Raw genomic sequence first — 23959 nt, 5'->3', positions numbered from 1 at the left:
TAATGTACATATCTATTTAAGGAGTGGTAATGAGTCCGATCGAAGTGAAAATGCAACCCAGAATACATTTCCAAAAAAGCTGAATATTGAAAGCTTTTTTTTAAATACATACCCTGTTTAATCCTACTAGCAGTTATTTTGTGTTAGTTTATAAACAAACTGCATTGGTCTGGTGATTTTATGCTCAGTTATTGCTCTTATACTGAAATAACACAGTAATGTCTTATTACCCAAATAAATTAATTGTTAAAGTTATGAGATACACGAATGTGAAAGATCCTTTTTTTGTTCGACACTGTCAGAATTTGAGAATTTTCGCTTGTGTGAACGGATTTTGATAAATTTGACAACTTGTCAAAACGAAACGTCAAGCTAATTTTAAAGATTTTTAGCGATTTGGAGCCTTTAAGGGGCTCGTCGAACAAAAAAACGTTGTATTCAACTCGTTCTTGTGTAATTTTGGCTTTTTTGGCACTCGTGGACCTTTAAAACTCTCGTTTCACTCGAGTTTTAAACTGGTCCACTCATGCCAAAAAAAGCCAAAATTACACACGAACTCGTTAAATAAATAACTATTATAAAAGTTACTGTATTAATCTGATAGCTTTGATAGTGTCAACGTGTCAACAATTATTTATGGTGCTAATCCCACCGACACACAAAACGTACATTTAACAACGTCGTTTTTATATCCTATTTTATGAAGAACACATTAAACAGGAAATTTTTGATTGGATAAATAATACTGAAGCTAAATTTATGAAATATATTTTTTTGAATTCGTAGTGACATGTTGTTAAAGATTTATTGCATCTTGACAAGAATTTAATATAAAATACAATGCATGCATGAAGACGATTTGAGAATTGTCCTGTTCAAGACTACATACTTTCGTTTAAATAAACATTTTCTTCCTCCACGTCTGCCATAGTGTAGGTACTTTATACTCACATTTTTGGCCAAAAAGACTTTCTTTCTCGCATACTTAATGTTTGTTTAGCTTCTCTAATTTAGCCATCAAGTGAGGGCAGTCGTTGACAAAGAACTGTCTCCTGCAAATTACAAATTTAAATGGTTCACATGACTCCCGTATAATTTCAGTGTTTGGAGAGTGAGTGCAAACGTAAATTTTTGCTCTCCTTGCAGCAAAAATCTTGCACTCTACTAAATAATTCAAGTGCGACAGCGTTAAAATTTTTAACACTAAACTTGTCTACTAACTCTCCATAAACCGTCAGAAAGGTAGTAAAATATTAACGACAGTTTGCCAACACTGATCAACTCTTCTATTCGTGCATCAAACGAAATTTTACAAGTTTAGTTTTATCTGCTGGGTGCAAGCGCCTTTTCCCACAGCACCCCCGAAGAACTCTTGGCGAACGTCTGGAAACGGCGTCTTCTCCTAATCGAGGGTCCGATCTATGAGATTAGGTCCCGCCACACGCGAAATCATAATACCACTTGCATAAATCCTAATTTCCCATCTAATAATACGGTGGAAGCATCTGCCTCAGAACAAAGGAAATGTAAATTCGGCTATAATCTACATATTAGCAGCAATAATCCTGATTGCAATCCACAATACTACGAACGCCAGATAAGATCATAAATACACATTAGCGGACGAGGGGGCACATTACCATATTAAACTCTGCTGGCTCCAGATAGTGTTTGGCGTTTTCAAAGTCCGTGACAAATAAGTCGGGGGACGGTTTGAGGGTTAGACAAACAGAGACGAGTGCCGGGCTTGCACATCCATTATGAAAAATTATTTAAATTGGAAATGTCACCCGTTGAGATGATCGATTTGGAGCCAATAACGGTAAAAATGGAATCGCCGTACAATACATGATGTGACAAGGATTGCATTGTGGTGTAAATTTAATTTTTACGTTTGGCGGATGCGCCAGTACACTACCAGTCGGATTTCGAAGTTAATTCGTCTCTAAAGTGGGACATTTGGAGCTTTGCCGAGCGGTGTTGAACTGACAAAACTGAAATGTCGCACGTTAAGGGAGTAACAAGTCAAGGAAGAAGTTCATCACGACTTAAGATCAATTATTGACTTAATTTAATTATGGCTTAAAATATGATTTTGGAATTACGAGTGTTATTGTGATTTTGTGATTATGAAGCATATTATACCGGGAGCGATCTATGTGAGTCAGCATATGGGGAATGGAGCTTAGTACAGTTATTGTATCATTACTCTATTCCCAGCTGCCCCAGTAACGCCCACTTCAAAATTGTAAATGAATGTTTTATTGACTCACCCTGTACTTATTTTTTTATAGAGGATTATTCATGTAAGATGACGAGCCTGACCAGGTAAAAATGCAACCCAAGATACAGTTTATAAAGCTAAAGTGTCAGAAAAAGTTCTGCCAGATTTTATTAAATTTTTATAGTTTGAAACGGCTTTTTAGAATTTAGGTTAAAAAACTGCACTTATATGTCAGAAATACTACTGTCAAGCAGACACAAATTGTCATAAATTGACAAATTAAATTTCCAAATCACATTAGGTCAAATTTCATTTCCCGTTTTCTTTGAAGCCAACTGTACACAGAACAACTCACAAAATATTAACGAAAAATGCAATGACAGATATACCTTTCAAACTAATAACGGGCCTTCAAATAAATTTATATTTAGAGCAACCTATGGAAATTCAATTGTTTGCAACATTTTTCCAGCGTAGAAAATGACACATGAAACGTTTGACATTTTAACGAAATAAAATTAGGTTAGAAAATATTTTTCATTTTTGTAGTGCATTCTCCCTATTCCCCCTCCACGGAATATGACAATATGAATTGGGAAAAAGCTTACTATGTAACCTGTGTAACTCCGGACAATAATTGGTTACTTTACACTGTTAACAGAATTAGAATGTCGTCTACGCCTACTCTAAATATATATTTATTTGAAGGCCCGATAGAATAAGTACCTATTGTACCGTGCGATCAAAAAAAAAAAAATAGAGTAGGCGAAAATGGTAGTTTGAACCAATCAAAGCATCAGAATAGCACAATCCAGGTAACTCGATTTTTTTTTAATTGATCGCACTTTAGATACACAATGTATGCTTTGTAAAATGTATTTTGGGTTGCATTTTTCCCTGGTCAGGCTCATCATCTTATTTGAATAATCCTGTGTTTTCACTTTTCTTCGCTCTGTAGGTGTAGGTTATTTTCTCTACATTTTCTATTTGTTCACCAAAACATTTTAATGTAATACTTAATTATTACTCATCTTGTATTTACCTAAATTGGACCTTTATTTTGTATTTAATTTATTAACAAGTTGTTTATTTTTTGTAACTTTTTTACTTTAAACTCTAAAGTGTGTTTTGATAAGCTTAAAAGCCAATTTTGTAATTAAACATCATGAATAAGGCAGTCAGACTTTCATTTTTCCAACTGAAATCTTTTAAAAACTCATTTAAATTTTTAATTAAGGATAATCCTTTGCTAACTCAAAACCAAAAAACTTTTGCCGTCATGGGATTCAGAATGTAAGATATACAGCGTGATTCTGAAATAAGTTTGGAAAAAAAACGGTAATTGGTGATGATTAAGAAGTCATAGACAAAAAAGTTTTCTTATAAAAGCTTTTTCATTTTTGAGATAGAAATGTTTGAAAATTTTGTCAAAATTGCTAGTAGGCTGCTGAGTTAAAGGTGATTACTTAATTAATCTGGTAGTTTAGCAACAAGAATAATCAAAGGTAAAAGGTGCCCGTCAGTTACAAACTTTTAATATTTACCTGTGACAGTCCTCGTCGAAAAATAGTCAGTTTTTACTTAAATTGTAAATCATTTTACAATAGGAGAGAAAATTGTCTTATAACTACCATAAATAATTCCATAAATAAGGAGGGGTTGTTAGTTTACCTGTTTGCCCTTCCTTGAGTCGGTACTGCACAACAAAGAAGCAATAAAATTAGAGGGTATAATGGAATTATTTATGGTAAATATTTTCTCTCCTATTGTACAATTTATGTCAAAGTTAACTATTTTTCGAAGAGGATTTTACTCCTTTCGAACATTTCCATAGAAACATTTACAAAAGAGTGTATACAGGGTCTCCCAGAACTGGCGGACCAAAATAACAAGGTGAAATCATTATCTTCTGGCAATAATAGGAAAAATATTTAAAAAAATCCATCCTCATTGGATTTTAAAATAAGAACGTTTTTAATTGACCAATCGCGTGTAGATATAAAATTACCTTAAAAAATATATTGGTAACTATTGAAACAAATTTGATTGTTGCAAAGACATTATAATTGAATATTATGTCATAATAAATTATTTCTGACAATTCTGACAAGTCATTAAAAACGCGTAATGTTTACCGCTTCAGAATATTTTGATATGCTTGTCTTATATGGACAGTGTGATGAGAGTGCCACAGTTGCTCCTCAGGAGTACACAGTTCGTTTTCCCAATAGGGAACATCCTAGCAGAACTACTATAACCTAAAAACGTCCGTCATTGCACAAACAATGCGGGTACCCAACAATGCATATGCATCATTTGAAATGTATCCATAGTTACAAATAAAGCAGGAAAACTAACTATGTAATAGGTAACTTAACATCAACAACAGCATTGGTCAGTTTAAATTGCTTCTTTCCTAATCACTATTTAAGATAGATTTTTTTGAACATTTTTCCTATTATTCCCAGAAGATGATGAATTCACCGTATTATTTTGGTCCGCCAGTTCTGGGAGACCCTGTATACTTGCACCTACGACTTTATTGTGGAGTTGATGTAACAATGGTTGCTAATGAAGTGAACAAATTCGAACAAATTTTCCCTATTCATAGGCGTCGAAAATACAAAGATATGGGGTAATTTCCATCCTTTTGATTTCACCTCCAAAGGTCATTTAGGTACGCAGAATTATTTTGTGTTAAGGATATTCCACATTTTTTTTTTCCAAACTTATTTAGGAATCACCCTGTATGTAGGTAGATATAGATTTAATATGGGAAAACATTGTAAATATCTAATAATGAAAATAAAATATTTTCGATAAAAATGAAAATGTCATTTTTTGTCTTCATTCTCGTTAAACAGCGTAGTAATTATTAATGTCCCAATAACTTCTGCATTGACCAAACATACTCTGCTGGTACAATTAATAATTTCGTTGATATGTTGTTCTTGACATGCATTTAACTGTTAAGAAAGCTATCATGAAAGTTTTATCAACATAACCTCAAAACGGCCAGCGTGCCAGCGAAGACAATTCGAGTAACGAAATTAATAAACCTGTCAAACGCATAAAAGAAAAATCTTGAAACTGATAAAAGAAACGAGGTTATTATTGTAGATAAAGGAGACCATTACGACAGTTTTTTCCAATTTATTGACGTTAGTTTTTATGAAGCCATTACATTTCTAACAGGACACCAAAGTTGGATATTTTAAACTGTAGAGTTTATGGTAAAACTTAAATTAATGCCAACCTCATGTGCGAGATTTGTTTTTGTATAGGCTTAGGGTCGTTTGAAAGAAATCTCGGTTTGAAATATTCCAAACAGAGTTTGATAAAAAACGTATCCAGTTCAACAATATCGGTAGGTATCAAATGAAACATCATTCAGATATTACAATTTTATGTATGCTAAAGCAGAGAAGAATTCTTTCTCTTTAAATGCAATGAATGAAGGGGCAGCTGTAATAAGATAGGACTAAAGTTATTACAACTGTGGAGAAATAAGTAAGATTTTGTTTAAGCTTGTAGAGTGCTTTAAGTTTTTAAGGTAGGTAAGTCAGAACACACATTATGTTACATTTATTCAAAAAGCATTATTACTTCCTACCGTAGAGGGATATCCCTCTACGCTTCCTACATAGTTGTATACCATTTGTCATTTTTTCAATTGGTAAATATATGCTGTCAAAAAGTAATCGTGCACGTGTAATATACCTAATATACTCAAATTTTCTTATATACTTACTAACAATCGCTTAATATTGAGTATTCAACAGTACTATTTCAACTTTAAGTATCATACAATTGAAACTTGCTAATAGTTATTGACCCATTTTCTTCTCTAAGTGGTTTTGCATGCGAATTTTGTTCTTGTATAAAGTAGTTAGCGCACTTACACCACCTGTTTGCATGCATATTTTTGAAATAACTTATTATTACACGTTTCAGTTGCACTGGTCGTTAAGTAATGAAAATATGACATTGTTGTGGCATTCAAGACACCAATGTGTTTTTTCATTCAAAGCGAAAAATTACAAGCTTTTGATAGCGGCGACATCTTAAAGATTGATGTTTAGATTATCTACCGCCAGTTATACCTGTAATAAAACTTTACTTATGGTTTCTCTTTGTCGTAACGAATTTATTTAAGAGGAAAGGGTCACGGCCTTTTCCAGTTTAACATCAAACGGCATAATAAATCGGCATAAACATGAAACCTCACCTGTCGTTTTTATTAAAAAAATTGTTTGTCATCAGATTAATTTTACATTATTTGAATGGAAATTTTGGAGGAAAAAATATGTTCAATATGTGCTCAATATTGGTCTAAACAACTTGATCTTAACTTGATCAATGAACTGAAAATTACAATTGATTAATTTGTTGTTGTTAAGTTATTACTTATTACTTAGGCCGTCGTGTCAAGTGACATTTGGTAATAAGTCAAACATGGTCAATACAAAAACAAAGTTAATCTTTTTTTCTTCGTGACGGTAACAAAGACTTGGGGACTAGTCAGACTTGTGTCACGGTGAACCTTCTTGAATAAGTAAATACGCTTTGAAGGGTTCTAAACAGAACTTGATCGATATAAGACAATAAAGCAGACAAAAACACTTTTCATCCACATTAGTAACTTCTGATTTATCTCTACTACGTTGCAGATCACGAATGGGGCATTATTTGCTTAAAATCGATAATCCTTGTTTACTTTGTACAAGGGCAATACCAAATATCTCCCTGACAGCAATCAGTAATGCAAACCTGACGGCACATTTCGTAGCTCAATTATTCTTGTTTCATTCTCATGACGCTGTGTTATTCGATAACTTGTTTTTACATCTAAAAGCAACACTAAATGGAGGTGAAAATTGTTTTGCTGTTGAAAACATAGGTATAAAAGAAAGTTACGTGGGCCAAAAAAATAACAAATACATAATTGAAAAATGCGTGGTGAAGATAATGTAAAAAATAACATAAAACATAGATTGAGAATGAAAAACACATTGTAACAACAAATTTCTTTATGTCTAATTAATTAATTAATTAATTAATTTTTTCTACTCCTGTTGGATATTACTGTAATTAGTCGTTGAAGGTCATGACATTTGCACTGAATTGGTATCTAAGGTGATTTATTGACAACCTAGAAAAATATAGTACAGCTTTTTGACAGTTGTAGAACCAGTATATTTTTAATTTACAATGCGAAAATTTCCGATAATAATGCGGAATCTGGAAAAGTGCCCCGAATGCTTGCAGCGTTTCCACGTTGAATGGCAAGGGAAATCCTCTCAAAAAGGAATTTCTTAGATTTTGAATCCCCTGATTCCGCGATAAGTCGGTCTCCGATGACATTAATGAAATCTATTGTTTCTTTGCACCAAGGGCCTAAGGTTTCAAAGGCTAAACCTTTAAATATGTAGTTTGACGAAATAATTGAACGATATTTGTTATGTTTGCGTTTGCAAGCCATTTTATTGACAACAGTTTTGCTCTAGTGCAAATTGTCGATAATTATAATTGCACTAGTGCAGATTATCATTAGTAATATCCCGAGTAAATGTCAAATTATCGACAATTTGACATACCCGAGGGGTATTAGGAGGACTATTTCTCGAACAATATTTACCCAAATATGTTATTTTTAGGAAAAAGTAGCAAGCAAAAATAAAATTCGGTTTGGACCAGAAAGTTTTTTATTAAGAAGAATTATCGGAAGATGCACTCGTGCAAATTATCGATAATTTAATATATACCGGGTGTATTATGAAAAATCTTTGGTGCTATAACTTCCTTATTTTTTATCCGATTTTAATAACTGATACGTCAAACAAAATCGTTTTAGAAACACTATATCTCGACATGCTACGATTTTTTTTGACATTATATTTTTTGAAAGACCGCAATTAACTTTGTTTTTTTAAGTTGCACTGTATATTTTTTATCTTTATTCTGATAGATGTTTATCTTCTGAATACACAAACATTAAAACAAAGTATCAAAAAATTGGTTTTAATAAAAAAAAAAATAGAATTTCCAAAAATCGAGTAACCATAACTTTACTATAGCAAATGTTCGAAATTACCTCCATTCTGTCTAAGGCACATTCAACACCTTCCACTGACGCCCATTGCGGCGTTTAATAAAAATTGTGGTGGTATTTGTTCACATACTGCTACGATTCTTCTTACTAAATCATCTCTGTTATCGGCCGGAGTCATTGTCTTGAATGTCCATAGCTCTCTTAAGCTTGTTTGACACGATACTAAATTTTTGAGAAAATTTACTAGTAAATGAGAGAGGACCAATGAACGATCAGGATCTGACAAAGACAGACTATGATCCTGATCGTTCATTGGTCCTGTCGAGGGTCTCTCTCATTTTCTAACAAATTTACTACGAAATTTAGCATCGTGTCAAACAAGCTTTAGTCACTTTGCAAAATTAGAATGCATTTTTATTACTGTTTAATGTGACTGCCTGATTAAAAAAAAAAACATTATCTTTTAATTACTTCTTTTTGTTTCTATGCATGAGCATGGTTGTTTACATTTTCATATTCAAAATAAAAATCTATAAAACAGCAAAGAAAGTTAATAGTGCAATTTGAAAAAAAAAAAAGTTGACTATCATCTATCAAAAACAGAACTCAAGAACAAATATTGGATCAATTCAAATTGTAGCCCATTTAAAACGATTTTGTTTGACACATCATTTATTAAAATCGTATGAAAAATAAGGAAGTTACAGCACCAAAGATTTTTCATAATACATCCGGTATAATATTTGTTTCTTGAAAGTGTTTCTGAAAGATAAATATGCAAGTATGTATGTATCTATACTTGAAAAAAAGTACAAATAAATAACATAAAATCGCAACAATGTACAGTTGCTGACACGGAATTTTAGTCAATGTAAGCCACGTTTTATTGTCATAATGATTGACGTTTGAAACTATTTGACATTTGAAAGTTTATTTTTGGCATATCAATATGATAAAAATTACAAAGATCGAAAGTGAGTTTAGTTGTACCTAAAGCCAGTTTTACATTTTTATGTCAATCGAATGACAAATCGTCCAAGATTCCGTGTCCGCAATAGTACATACAGAAAAAATATTGTCGGATAGTTTTCTGCAGAAATTTTATTTATTACAGAATGTTACGAAATTAAGCGAAATTAAGTTAATCGCAATCAATTGCGAGGTTAACTGAACACGTGATCAGATTGAACCAATCGAAGTTTCGGATTCATGGGTTAATCGCGCATTAAAATTGAAGTCGAATTAAATATTTAATTCTGTTTCTTAGAGAAAGTAATTAATACAGAGTTTTTTTACGAGAGGGGTACTTCTGAATTTTTATTTTGCCCCAAACAAACAATACCAACGGCAGTAATCAAATGTGTTATAAGTTGGGTAGATTTGTCAGAAATGTCAGATTGGCAGATAACCTGTATTTAATCAAAATTCAACAAATAAATTAATTAAAAAATTAAGTTAATGTAAAAGGTGTTCGAAGTGTCTACAATCGGCTTGTAAGCATCCGCAGCGGCGACAGAATTCTTACCACACTCTCCATAAATGAGGAGCATGTCAGTTTTTTCATCATTATTGTAAAAACAAATTTTTTGAATTGACAAAGATTTTTTCCTTTAACCTCAAAGAGACAGGAGACAGGAGACAGAGCTATCGTGGATTCAGTTAGGATTATTTTCAAAATTTGAAATCAAAATATTGTTGCAATGTGTACAATGGGTTGCGGCAAAAAGAAATTCAGAAATACCCCTCTCGTGAATAACCCTGCAGATCTTTCCCTGTTAACTTTGTATTGTTGGTTGCAGATATCTTTTCCACCTTTTGAAACATAGAATATACAAGTCTGTTTTAAACAGAAACTTGTAAATTACTATGTGTTGAACGTAAAGTAAACATTAATTACACTATCATTTATAGTAATTCAATAATTAATTTGTGTATGAATTAATTGTAGTAATTTGTGAACCATAATAATCGATGTAAAATAAGTTTGTTATCCTGAACACGTCCAGAGCTTCTAAAAGCGTTCGCTTTTTATTGTGGACGTATTTTGTATATGTATACTTGATACGATTTTTATTTATAACGAATTTCGTAATCATTTAAATAAGTGTGTAGTAACGAAAATAATTATACAGGGTGATTTACGAGGAATAATGAGCCCGACGGAATAGAAAATGCAACCCGCAATTCATCAGGAGAAAAACCCGGACATTTACCGCTTCGATGTCCGGCTTTTTGTTGCAATGTATTGTGGGTTGCATTTTCTATTCCGTCGGGCTCATTATTGCTCGTAAATCACCCTGTATTTTAAATAAAACTTTGATGATGACAACATTTAAAAATTTTTAAAAGTAGTAAAAAGCAAACTTTAGGAAGTTGTTGCGCTTCTTGTGGACAGTATATGTAAGTATAAGAGTATTGGTGAAGTTCACCATTTTAAACTTTATACCAGGATTTCCACAACACCCTGTATTACACTCATTATCGTCGACAAAAGGCTCTCCAAGAAGCTCTGTTATAATTAATTTTTAGAATGATGTGTTGTAGAAGACACCTCAATTTTGAGTTCTAGAAATCTAAAAATGACTATTGCGACAGATGTTGGCAAAAGCGCGAATATAACGGTATAAAGTTAAATGGTAATGGTACTAGAAAAAAAATCCACAAATGATATACAAAAATATTTCGTTATTTTTGGTAGATATTAGGTAGACAGCCGACTATCTAACGATAAGTAACAATATTTGTAGCAGTACTAGGTATAAGGAGTATAAAGGTATGACAGTAGGTTTGCATCGATCAATTATTGAGTGACTAATTAAATACCGCATTAACTAGCAATTATTTCTTTTTTATACATTGATTAATTAAACACCGCAATAACTTGTAATTACTGCTTTTTTTCTACATAGATCTCATTATCAGTATCTTCAAATAAATTATACTGTGCTGACGTAAATAGCCCTCCCTCCCCACCCTCTTAACTTTTGAACCGGGCAAGATAGAGACATAGGACAACTCATGTTCGTTTGCATCTGTTGCAATTAGCTTTTGGAATTAACTAAGCGCCACATAACTTTAACTGACAATTACATTTTAGTTTCGTTCCACCAGGTGAAAGTTAGTAAATTTTGAAAGTGCCACAATTTAATTTAGAAATTCCAGCTCAATTTAAATCCATTGTATTGCAGCTCAACACGCGATATAGGAGTATTACAAATATATGGTAATTAATAATGGCAGCCGATGCAATAATTTCCATCACATTCACATCATTCATCGTTCAGTGTTTTTTTTTGTAAACTCCCAATCATAATAACGATATATGTAGTAATAAAGCGCCATAATACAGATCATACCGTGCGATCAACAATTATTTAGATCAAAGAAGCCTTTGAGATTTTGGACGTATGTCCAAACCTTCTTGAAGTTCAGACGTTCAGATACTCTGGAATGCATGGAAGTACTTTTGGTTGCATATACCTATCTGTTGCATATACCATTATTGAAAACACCATTAAGAAAGTAAGATTCAATGATGAATCTTTTATGTTCTGAAGTAAAAATCATTCTTGCGTAAAAATTTGATTAATAGTCACAGATGTTTGACGTTAAATAGCTAAAGTTAGCGAAGACACGAAAAATCTGACACTGTCAAAGTCATAGCCGCCCCTTATCTAATTGTCGATCGCCGTATGCTTTACACTTTACTTATAGTGTGTGTTTTTTTTTATCAAGGAATCACCAACACCGCAATTTACACCCAAAATAGAGCTGGCAACATTGTACACTTCTGACTAAGGGTGAAAAATCTCATCGTATAAAAACTGAGGTTATGTAGAGATATTAATAGCGCAGCATGTTAATAAAGTTAATAATATCTGTTCACGTTGGAATGAACATCAGTGGTGCAAATGACCTGACCTGTTATATGACAACTCATATGAAAGTTAATGCCAAATGTGTGCGACTTGCACCACTGATGTTCAATCCAACGTGAACAGGATATAACAACTAATAACAATTAATTTGAGAGTTTAACCAATGTCTCACTTTGCGAGGCAATTTTAATAACACGTTCAAATTTTAAATGCGAGTTTGCGTACTTTCAAGGAGATTAAAAATGACAGGCGTTGGTTGGCTGGTACACCCAATAGAAATCATAAAATTCCCTAAATTTTGTAAAATTTTATTATTGCAATCCTAAATCAACAGGTCGTGGTTCTTTGATTAAAAAACAGACTATGGGTACACCGCAACGCCAACTAAAGGTTAGAAACATTTATATAATAAACCTGTATAATATTTATTTCAGAGTTGTGTTCATGATTACCATACTGCATACTGCCTATGTAAATAGCGTTTGAATTCTGCATTAAGTTTACTTTTGGTAACTGCATCACAATCTGCACTAATCTCTTTGTAAATGGGATTGCAGTTAAGTTCCGCTTAAGTTAATCCAACCTGTAAACTGGCACGAATCAAATGGTATCGAACATACTGCTTTTCCACGTAAAATACAGGGTGAGCAACAATAACTGTTTCAGTTGGCAATAAAAAATTTTACATGAAATTTTCAAGACTGTGAATTGTACCTATTTCGGTTTGTTTTATTAACACTATTGACAGCTGGTATACATTTCATATTTAAACGTCTTGGTGTTTGTATTCTTTTATTAATAAAATGGTTTTCTCGTTGGAACATGACATAAAAGTCACCAAAAGTCACCAGAATTTATTGCCAACTCAATCAGTAATTGTTGTTCACACGGTAGAAGCCTGCACGCAGGGGGCGCTGCCAAATTTCATATTTTAAATATCAAGCAATTTTATATACGAACGTTCTTGTAAAACCACTGCAATATCTTCATAAACATAATTCCCCAAAATAAGAAGCGTTAGTATTTTTAATACCCTATAATGGTTCTTATTCCACAAATGAGTAAAATGAGTCCTGCCAACTTTCACAAAAGCAATAATTTGATAAAGTTTGCATTCCAGTGGAACGCACATCTGGACGTTCGTTGCCAACCTTTCAAACTAACATGCCCCATCTATTCTGGAGCAATTCTCGGATAATTTGTCAAGATGATTAACAAATTAAATCACATTTCAGCGACAATTAAGAGCTTTTAAACGATGGCATTTAAATATTTGATGATTTTGATGAGTACCGTCGCATTTTCCAATGAAAAAAACCCTCCGGATCGGCTCCTTTCTGGAGGCGGAATAATTTAAACGGTGTAAACATTTTTCGAAGGCCGAGATTCTTTCCGACGATAGGAGCGGGCAATCTAACAAATGAAATTAAAAGGGGCCAAACGAGAAATTCCTCTCAGTCGACTGATATCGTAGGCCGCAAAGTTTAGTTTCCTCTATTTTAAAGTTTCCCCGGAGCGTGTCTGAATCTGGGAAGGGCGAAGGGCCGCCGTCATGTTTGCGTAGGGAGGCAGACAGCACGTCTGCATCCATTATAGGAAAGGGCTCCCAAACTAACTTCCCCCACGAGTTCTCACACATCGCTAAACATAAGTTGGATTTATTTCGAATTATTTGCTTTTTAGTCTCACGGAGCTGACCAATATCGAGGGGAAAATAACAAACGGGTCTCGGGAAAGGGACGATGAAATGGCTTATATTGCGACGTTTTCCTCGACGACATCGCCGTTTTATCGGAATCAAATTACTCCACCAGAAATATTGCCGGGAATTAGCGCTCCCATATTGTGGTGTTGGGTCCTCTACTCCGGTCTTTTCTCTCGTCGTACACTCGTTCCAAATCTGATATGGTCCTTAACTGTCCAAGTTTTCCAACGTAGGAAGTTCCCAGTTCGTACCACTTTGGAATTGATATAAAGAATTTATGCACTTAAAGATACTAGTCATCAACTAGTCGACATAACTGCAGCATGAAATATGCTTTTATTAAAACCTCTCAGTATTACGAGTATACGAGTATGTTGCGTATGCCAAAAGAATTTCACACTGAAATCTGACACACTGCTATACAGGGTGATTTATAATAGGCGTAAAAAAACTTTGAAATCGTATTCGGCAAGTTATTTTAAGAAAGAAATGTTATATAAATATAGGTCCTATTTTGCTTATTTACAGAACTAGATCAGATTTAAATTTTATTGAAATAATTATTAATTTATTAAGTACAGTTGCGGCCGTTGAAAACTCAGACACTTTGACAATGCCAAACTTTCGGCTTTGTAAATGGGATTGAAAGTGACGCTTCTCAAAATGTCACTCAAACATTATCCACATTAATTTCTCTCGCAATGGCTTTTATACTCACACCGTCCCTCAGTCAAACACAATTTTGCAAATCAGATAATTGCGGCATTTCAAAAGTTACGCGCGATTCTGCCCTAATATGTCAAATACTGACACTGACTTTATAATCCTTGATGAAAATCCTGTTTACGCTAATCAAATTTCGGAATTTATATAGAGTGTTTGAATCTTTCCTGTCTGAGATTTCAACGGCCGCAATTGTACAACTTTAAAAAATAGATAAGTAGAAAAATAAATGACTATGAAATAAAAAAATAGTTATTCAAAATGCCTCAGCTGGCCTCAAAGAAAAAAATTCAAGAGGTTTAAGTTGGGAGATCTTGAGGGGCAAGCAATAAACTATCTATCGGGAAATCTTCAGCGATACTCTCTAGACTAGACACCTGAAGACCGTTACCATCACAAATACAGATAAACAATATCTGCATGTCCAACTACACTAAACTCATTGATTTTGACAACTATCAACCAGTTATAATTGTTTTACAAATTATGTTGTTTTTTTCCATGACCATTAGATTTTAAAGTTGTACCCTGTATAGTAGCAGTAACAGATTGATGCATTGATGGCCGTTTGCACCGACGTTCCTTACCTTTAAACCAAGCTTAAAAACAATTGTTGCTACGATTTTAATAATTGTAACCAAGGTTTTAAGCTCTTCTTACTCGTAATTTTAAACTACAACGGGGAAAACGGCTATGATTGACTTAGTTTAAACCTAGAGCAATGAATCTTTGATATGAACTCTATAACTCACAATGAAATGTTTGATAAGGTCTTTCCACATTTCTACATTTATTTAATTTACTTTATTTTTGACTAACTCCACTTTACTATTTGGTCATATCTATGTTGTTTCCTTTTATTGCTTTTTAGACCACTGCTCTACTGAGTGTAAAGATATGGGAGTTGTCCAGTAGAAAACGAACCTCTCCCATAAAGAGACAACTGAGGGACAATTTTATGATGATATATTATAGAGGCTGTTAGGAAATTTCATTTCACTTTAGTTGGCAATTCTAGATTTGTTATAAAATACCTTGTAAAGAAAATTTATTGTGCGAAAGAAACGAATGAGAAACTTAACACACCTCCTTCAGAATTTGCATGATTTTATTGGACGGCAAATAAAAATTGACGGACTCGTTCAGTAAAAAATTAAAGATGAGAGTCGACTGAATTCTTTATCACATAGGAATCGGTGTTGAAATTGGATATATCGGTATGATCTAGAATGTAAACGAATGCTGCGAATATGGAAGAGCGAAACGCCAAAAGAAAGTTTATAGTGCAGTGCAGGTCAGAAAGACATTTTGTAGGTGATATTTTGTTGTGGTAATTGAGAATGTTCCTAAAAATTCTATGAATAATAAATGGTCAGTGTCATTTGTTATTGTTGTTGTTACATTTATTGTTGCATTAACTCATAAGGAAAAGTGAAGAGATAAACTTCAAAAAACGATTACGCTTCAGTTTACAATGTTTACACAGTTGAAATTGGAAAAATAACGTTGCATGGGAAGCAATGTTTGAAAAAGTTAATCGTCTGTCACATGATCTCTTTAAGGATTTGAAGAAACAATCACAAGATAAAAAAAATTTCAGTTGACACCATACGAAGTCTATGGTCGATGATAATTATTAAAGATAACTTTACTAAGTACAAACTGATTAAAAAGAAAACAAATCAGAACAGGCGTTGCAACTTATCAGTCACGTCGTAAGAAACGTTTTCACCCAATCGTGTTGTTACTAGATAATTACCATTGTTGTTAACAGAATCTGTAAGTTGAACTTACCGCCCTAATGCGGTAAGTAAATAATGACACCGATACCTAATGCGGTAAGTAATTAATGACATTAATGCCTCCTCGATTCTGTTATAATGCAGTTACTAACCTTATACCCCAATATACTATTTTCGACCATTTTTTTTCTGTTCCTTTCCATTTCCACAAAAAAATAAATTCTTTAATATGAAAATTATACTCACATGACTGAATTTCGATATTTCAATATCGGTAATGTAATTTTGGAATTAACAAACCAAGACAATACATTAAAAGATCATCAAAAACGGACAACTAAAAAATTGCTAAATCGATGCTCAATATAAAATTCTGAGTGGCCTGCACAATTTACGAAGATCACCACATTAATTTTATAATAATTTAATAAGAAAATAATCACATGCATCACAGTAATGTAATTTTAGAATCAACAATATAAAACAATAAGTTAATAGATCGTCCAAAAGCTTTATTTTTGAAACTAAAAATTTCCTAAATCGGTGCTTAATTTAAAATTCTGATGAGTCGCCTGCGCGGTTTCCCAATCTCACTCTATTAATTTTTTAAGGGGTTATGTCAAAAGCAAGGTTTACTTCAAATGGCCAGCTACGATATAAGAACCTATGCACGGATTAGAGATGAAATAAGTGCAATCCAGGCCTAAATTTTCAAAAATGTTCCTCCTAAGTTTCAAAGAATATTAGCGTACTGCCATACTGCCAAGAAGAAATGTCAATCATTATTAATTTTTATTGTTTATTTTTGTTTTAGTTTAAAAATTGTCCATTTTCAACATTCTTTAAATTTATTGTTTTAGTTTATTGATATCAAAATTATTTTACTTGGTGTAAAGAATCAATAGATTTCATTAATGTCATCGGAGACCGACTTATCGCGGAATCAGGAGATTCAAAATCTAAGAAATTCCTTTTTTAGAGGATTTCCCTTGCCATCCAACGTGGAAACGCTGCAAGCATTCGGGGCACTTTTCCAGATTCCACATTATTATCGGAAATTTTCGCATTGTAAATTAAAAATGTTATGTAATTATATACAATAATTGGATGGTGTTTTTACTGATATTGATAATATTAAAATTAGCCATGTATCATTTTCTTATTGAAAAATTGTTTTGTTTTCTGGAAATTTCGCTGTAAAACTATAACTTTAGAGCCATCCTGTTTTTATCTATAAAAATCGATATCTTAGAAATCATCAGTCCAAAAGTCATTCATGAACATTAATTGCAGTTTGATTATATTTTCAAACTTGCAAAAGAAATTGACGCTTGTTGTTTAAAAAAACTGGTGATACGTCATTATGCGGAAAGGGAAATGGGCAAGAAAATTAAAATCAACCTGTCTTAGCTTTTATCGAAAAACTTAACGGGGAAGAAAATATTTTCATTATTCCAAACTTTTGGCGCGTCAACATATTATAATAATTATAATTATAACATAAAGCGACAAGTCAGTTCTCCCATGTAGTAATTTGAAGGTATTGAATTATGAAGTAGTGTCTTTACTTTATTTTTGAAGAACTCAGAACCCATCTCCATGGGTTCGTTTTGATAATCTGTGCTTAGGGATCTCTATATCACAATTAGACGGTGTTCCTCCCTATTGTCAGTGTTTTGTTTGGGACTAAACTTTTCCTTATGATTATGATTATGAACATACCCAACGCAGCTTAAAATATACAGTGATGTTATGAGTAGGTCTTTGGATTAAAAGTCATAGTTATTATTAGATTTCTTTTCTGCTTAACAAGAAGGTCATTTGCACAGCTCTTATTACCCCAACATATGATTCCATAACTTAATCGGTATATAAAACATTATAAGAATATCTCTAACCTCTAGCTCTCGTACATGGTTACGTAGTTGTCATAACACAAACTAAGATGTAGACAGTTTTTACAGAGATACTCGTATTTACGTGATCGATCCATTTTCAGCCTAAGCCGAAGTGTATTCTCAGGAACTTCACAGAAGTAGAGGGCTTAACAATTTGGCTAGAATTTTTGAATGAAGCAGAGTCGTCTGTGGGTCTGTGTCTTTCGTTGCAAACACCTGGAGTCTGGAGTTTTCTTACAAATGTAAAGCGGTTTTTGGGTCGTTCTCATTATTTAAAAAAGAGAGGGCTCAAGAACTATTTAAGGAAACAAATTGTTTACAATATGTTAAACACATAGAAACCCAGTATTGCGCTTGCCTCGTATGCCATAATAATGGGTTTTTGAAGCAGAACTTGATAGTTTACCCTATTGAAATGCCTTAAGGCCGGTTGCTCCAAGGTTAGTTAAATTTAACTACAGATTATAATATATGAAAACATTGTTATAACAATAGGTAACTAAAGTAATGAAGCATTTTAACAGTGAAGCAAACAAACTAGCCAAAGCACATAAAACCATTTTTGCTTCGAATAACTTATAATATTTTTTCTTCAAACTTTCATAACAAATTATTTAAGAAATGTTAAGAAACCAGGTAGAAGATTGGGTAGACTGATAAATTAATTTAGCTCGTTTTGCAAAGCGTTACTATGTCTATGACTAGTATCGTGCGTTCATTTAAATTTATTTTGAAAGGATCACAGATCAGCTGTTTAAATCTACGCTTTTACACGAGTGGTGTGTTCTCAATCGACTCTCCAACGCCAACGAAATTTTTTTTTCGTAAATTATGACTTTATACTGTTGCATTGATAATGCTAATGTGTCACTTAATTGTCATGGCATCAACGAGCTGATCAGCGTCCGTGAAGTTATTATCTCCGCTGATGAGCGGTTGTGAAGTAAACTAGCTAAATAATTTGAAATTGCAGCCTCAAATTGTAACAAATTCGTGAGATACAGAATGCTGAAGTGAATAAATAAGGTTTAATCAAGAAACTTGTACATTATTGCAAAACCTACTTACAAAATCTATCCAAAACGGGTTGACAGACGGATAATTATTTCGCATTTTGTTCGCAGCGTTGTTTATACTAGTCAGAGTCATAGTAACGCTTTGCAAAACGAGCTATATTAATTTGTCAGTCTACCCCATCTCCTACCTGGTTTCTTAACATTTCTTAAATCATTTGTTATGAAGGTTTGAAGAAAAAATAGTATATGTTATCGGAGCAAAAATGGTTTTATGTGCTTTGGCTGGTTTGTCTGCCTCACTCCATTTTTGCTCCTCATAACATAATACAGGGTGTTTCTGAAATACGTGTGTTAATTTTAACCAGTGAAAAAACTCGCCAATTTATGAAACTTTTCTCTATAATATTTTGTAAAATTCGTAAAGTATTCCAAGATTTTTTGCCCCACAATTTTTACCAAACGAGTCGTTTTGTGTGAAAAACTAGTTTCTATTTTTTGTAACCATGAGAATCTAAATTTTGATTATTAATTTTTTTCTATAACAATGGAACGTTTTAACAAAGCTCTGTTTCTATCACAACAGAAAATGTTCGCCCTTACCCATTGGCGGGTGTACACTTTGATGGTTAATTTATTCCAAATTTTAAATCAATTTGTATTGCTTTTTCGTAAAAATGTTATAGAGAAAAGTTCCATGATTTGGCGCGTTCTTCCACTGGTTAAAATTAACACACGTATTTTAGAAACATCCTGTATACTATTATAATTGTATGTGGATTAACTTTTATAAATTTTGTCACATGAAATATAAAGCACCCATAAATACTTTTTACTACGGCAAATCTATCGATATTGGTAGTTAAGTTATACGTTTCCTGAAGTTGGAAGCAGAACATCTGCTCGTTTTTACTATTATATTTCCAATGCTCATTACAATTTAAATAGCGTGCTTGTTACTAGTTTCACATTTTATAATTTCATTTTTGATAATGCAATTGGAATTTATAATAGATCTAAAATTAGAAATTATTTGCTTGCACTGTACGAGGGTGGTCTGTCATTAATTGTCCCCGTGAGCGCTTTCACTGACGACAGTGACGACTATAATGTTGTTATAATATTTAAGAACTTTTTCATTATTTGTGCGGCAAAAGTTTCTATACATATTTTCAATTTGCTGTCAGCATAGTGTTACAAGATCCTTTACAAAAATTTGTGTTTCGTGTTACAAAATTTTTATTGATTCTATAAAAACTAATTTTACATCTGATGCGATTTATATAGGTTTCTCACAGTCCATTGAGAAAAGCTTCAATAAACTCGTACATACTTGTGGCAAAACCCAAATCAAATGGACTTTCCCCTTCTTTATTGCATCTTTTCAATTCTTACCTTGTTGACTGAGAAAACATTTATGTTTGATTAAATGTTACTCCGACGATATATGCTTCTTTTGAAGTACCTTAGGGTTTTGTTAAGGGATCCCCTTGCAGTGATGCAGCATTTGATTTATCTTTTGTTGCTCAAATTAGAAAGAAGTTGTTTGTCTTTTTTCATGGGAGTTTTATGATTTTGTGAATGATAATGTTTATTTGATTTAGTTGGTTTTGTATTGCTAGGAAAAAAGCAAATTTTTTTGATGCAAAACAATGATGTGATTCAATTTTTAAATGTGTTTCTCTCTTGTTCATTGTTTGTATGTTTTGTTTTTATTAATCTCATTCTCTTTATTTCATTCGATAAGAGAAAGAATATTTAAACATTACAAATTTTTATTACGAGTACGTTGAAACAGATAGAACTGTAAGAAAATAACCACCAATAAGGTGTAAATATAATATTTTAATAATTATTCATACTTTATATTTCTTAAGTCAATTATGTTGAGTTTTTAAAGAAATTAAAAAAATTTATTACAGTTATATTTATTTAATATCTTGTATCTCCATCAGTTCCTTGTTGGACCCTCTCATAAATTTAATTTGCATATTAACGTAAAAAGTACCAACTCGTGTTTTGTAAAAGTACAGAAAATCGTAAAATTCGCTCGTATCAGGCGACATTCCCTAACAAGGATTTGTCATGAAATATTTACATGGAAGATAAAAGCGAATGTGTATTATGTAAAATTATTAACTTAGTCCTTCCCCTTGTAAACTGCTTTTGCATTATCATACAACAAAATAATATCTACAAAATACGGACAAAATAAAGTAAAAACTGCTGCAATAGCAACGCTGATAAATCTATGGTTAAAGTTTCACGAATAACGGCCAAAACTAATGGAATATGTTATTTTTGCCATTAGAGGATATGACCACATAAAACAGACATTACGAATGTATAATAAATGCAAGAAATTATCTTCATAGATCATATGTCTGTACTCAGTTGATATTCACTAAAAACATGAACAAAGGATTTATTGCACTGAGTAATTTAATTTCTTACATACACACGTGTACATTAAAATTATTTACTACCAAAAATTATTAACACTAAGCGCTAAGAATTTTTCCACAATTAATTAAAATAACACTAACTATTATTATTTGTTGTGCTTTAACTAAAGTTAACTTTATAAAAGCAATTTGTCAGGTGATGATTCTAGAAAAGTTAATTATATTATTATTTTGTACGAGTCATTTGTGACAATTTTAAACAACCGCAATGTATGTTAATCAGACGATTTTTTAATGTTGTTTCTAGTGCACTGTATGACAAAAAATTACCTCAGTAGAAAGAACTGAATTTGTTACAAACTGCTTCCTCTTTGTCATGAAGTCAAAAGTTTAGCGGGACAATAAAATTAAAGCTGAAGCGTATTTGTTACACTTATCGCAAATGGGTTTCCTCTGTATTTGCTATCGTTTCAAACAATTGAAATTTGTAGTTTCGTGATAGTTTGTTAATGTTTTGACAGCATTAGTTCCTCTGCAACAACATTGCTCAGTTTTAATATGGGTACGATGAATAAAATTTGCCTACAAGGGTCTGTGGGAAACAATTTAATAATTTTTTACATTATGACCACCGAAAGGTAGAAAGGCGAAAGCCTTTCGGTACAAACAAGTTTATAAAATAAACAAGAGCAACATTTTACATTCGTAAGAATGGGTCATTTACCAGCTTTATTGCCAAACGCCACTGGTAAGCAGATTTTTCGCTGAAATGTCAAAGAAACGTCAATTTTAAAGCAACGGTGTGCTCTGTCTTTTCGATTTCGGCAAGACGTTTACTGTAATTGTACGCAACAATTATCGCAGAATATGTGGTAAAATGGGTCTTACCATTGAAGAGAGCCTTTTTATTGGACTGTTACTTTCGAAACGGAGTGAAAAGGCAACCAATAAAATTACTGTGCATAGCAAGTATAATTACGCGTACGACTCAAAGCAAGACAAACGTGTCGATAAAACAAAAGATGAGGTAGCACTCTTGCTTTGTTCTCTTTTTGATCACCTTGCATTAATAGACTAATTTTTCATTTATTCATTGTTTGTTAATTTGGTGCTCAATATGTTTAGATTCATTAAAATTTCAAACTTTTTAATAGTTCAATTTTATTTGTCTTTCTTTTGATTTAGAGGCCATGTGTGCGCATTAACGATTTTTTCGATCGCTTTAATGGAGAAACGTCCATAATTCACAAGTAGCGGTTTTATACACAATAAAACTTTTATAAGGTTTCAGCGTGGAGATTACAGTGAGCCATGTAAAAAGATAACACAAGTCTAAATTATAGCCTAGGAAAATTGCGAAATTAAAGTAGAAAAAATCCACAGAGGCCAATGAATTTTTAATCAACAGATAAAATGTGCGTGCCGAACAGCACAATAGGTGGAGCCGATATCGTTCATTTTGATAAATATACGAAAATAACAGGGTGCCCCCGATATCAGCCATAATCAATTAGATAAGCTGCGTACGTCTTGCAGAAAATCATTAGGACGACATTAGCCCGATGTATCTACTAAATCTAATTAAAAGTAATGTGATTTATAAAGTTGAAGCAAATTTCCGGTTGACCGGATATAACTTGATTAATCTTTTCAACAGGAATCGTATTACCGGACCCACTAACACAAAGAGTTAAGTTTGGGGCTAATGAGCGTGAGCAAAATCAAACAGAAAAAAACAAGCGGCTGGCAGAAAACGAAAAGGCTCTCCGACCAACTAACACCATTATTTGGGACTTTTGTTGGATTAATACTGAAAATTTTGTTCAGCGGGTGATTCCTTCAAACAATTTTGTTAACGTTCTTGTGCTCTCGTAGAGCATACATTCTTCCATTAATTACACTCCTTCTCATCTTTTTACAGTAGACGTAGTTATTGTCTTGAATTTTCCAGCACAAACCCCTCAGCAAGGGTTGTTATCCACTTTGTCCTTATGTACATTTTTTTGGCACAGTTATAACTGACCCTGAATTAACGAGATAGTCCGTAGTTGCTTTAGTGACTGTTTCATCAAACGCACTATTTATGAAATCTCTTTGGGAGCGTTGTTGAGCAGTTCTTTTAACACGAAACCGCCTGGCAAACAATACATTTTTTATAACATTCATTGTTGTGGAAGGGATTATGTTCCTGGTTGTTAGAATTTCATGAAGTCGGCACGTTCAAATAATAATAGAATTGTGTTATTACGTTAGGCAAATATAACAGCAAGGACTATGTGCGGTACTACTTTCCTTCATTATTGTTAACAGCGTGCAACA

General features: G+C 32.8%; 1 long non-coding RNA gene across 1 annotated transcript in view; it reads right to left on the bottom strand.

The window, feature by feature from the left end:
- Positions 1 to 785: 785 nt before the first annotated feature.
- Positions 786 to 23959, bottom strand: part of LOC138125374 (uncharacterized) — a 228420-nt gene continuing 205246 nt past the window's right edge. The window contains exon 3 of the long non-coding RNA XR_011157432.1: positions 786 to 1052. This is a non-coding gene — a long non-coding RNA (uncharacterized lncRNA). The remainder of the gene's footprint in view (positions 1053 to 23959) is intronic.

This window comes from Tenebrio molitor, chromosome 3 (assembly GCF_963966145.1).
Source record: "Tenebrio molitor chromosome 3, icTenMoli1.1, whole genome shotgun sequence".
NCBI classification, from domain to species: Eukaryota; Metazoa; Arthropoda; class Insecta; order Coleoptera; family Tenebrionidae; genus Tenebrio; species Tenebrio molitor.
The sequence above is the reverse complement of the archived record's forward strand: the minus strand, read 5'-3'. Positions and strand labels throughout refer to the sequence as shown.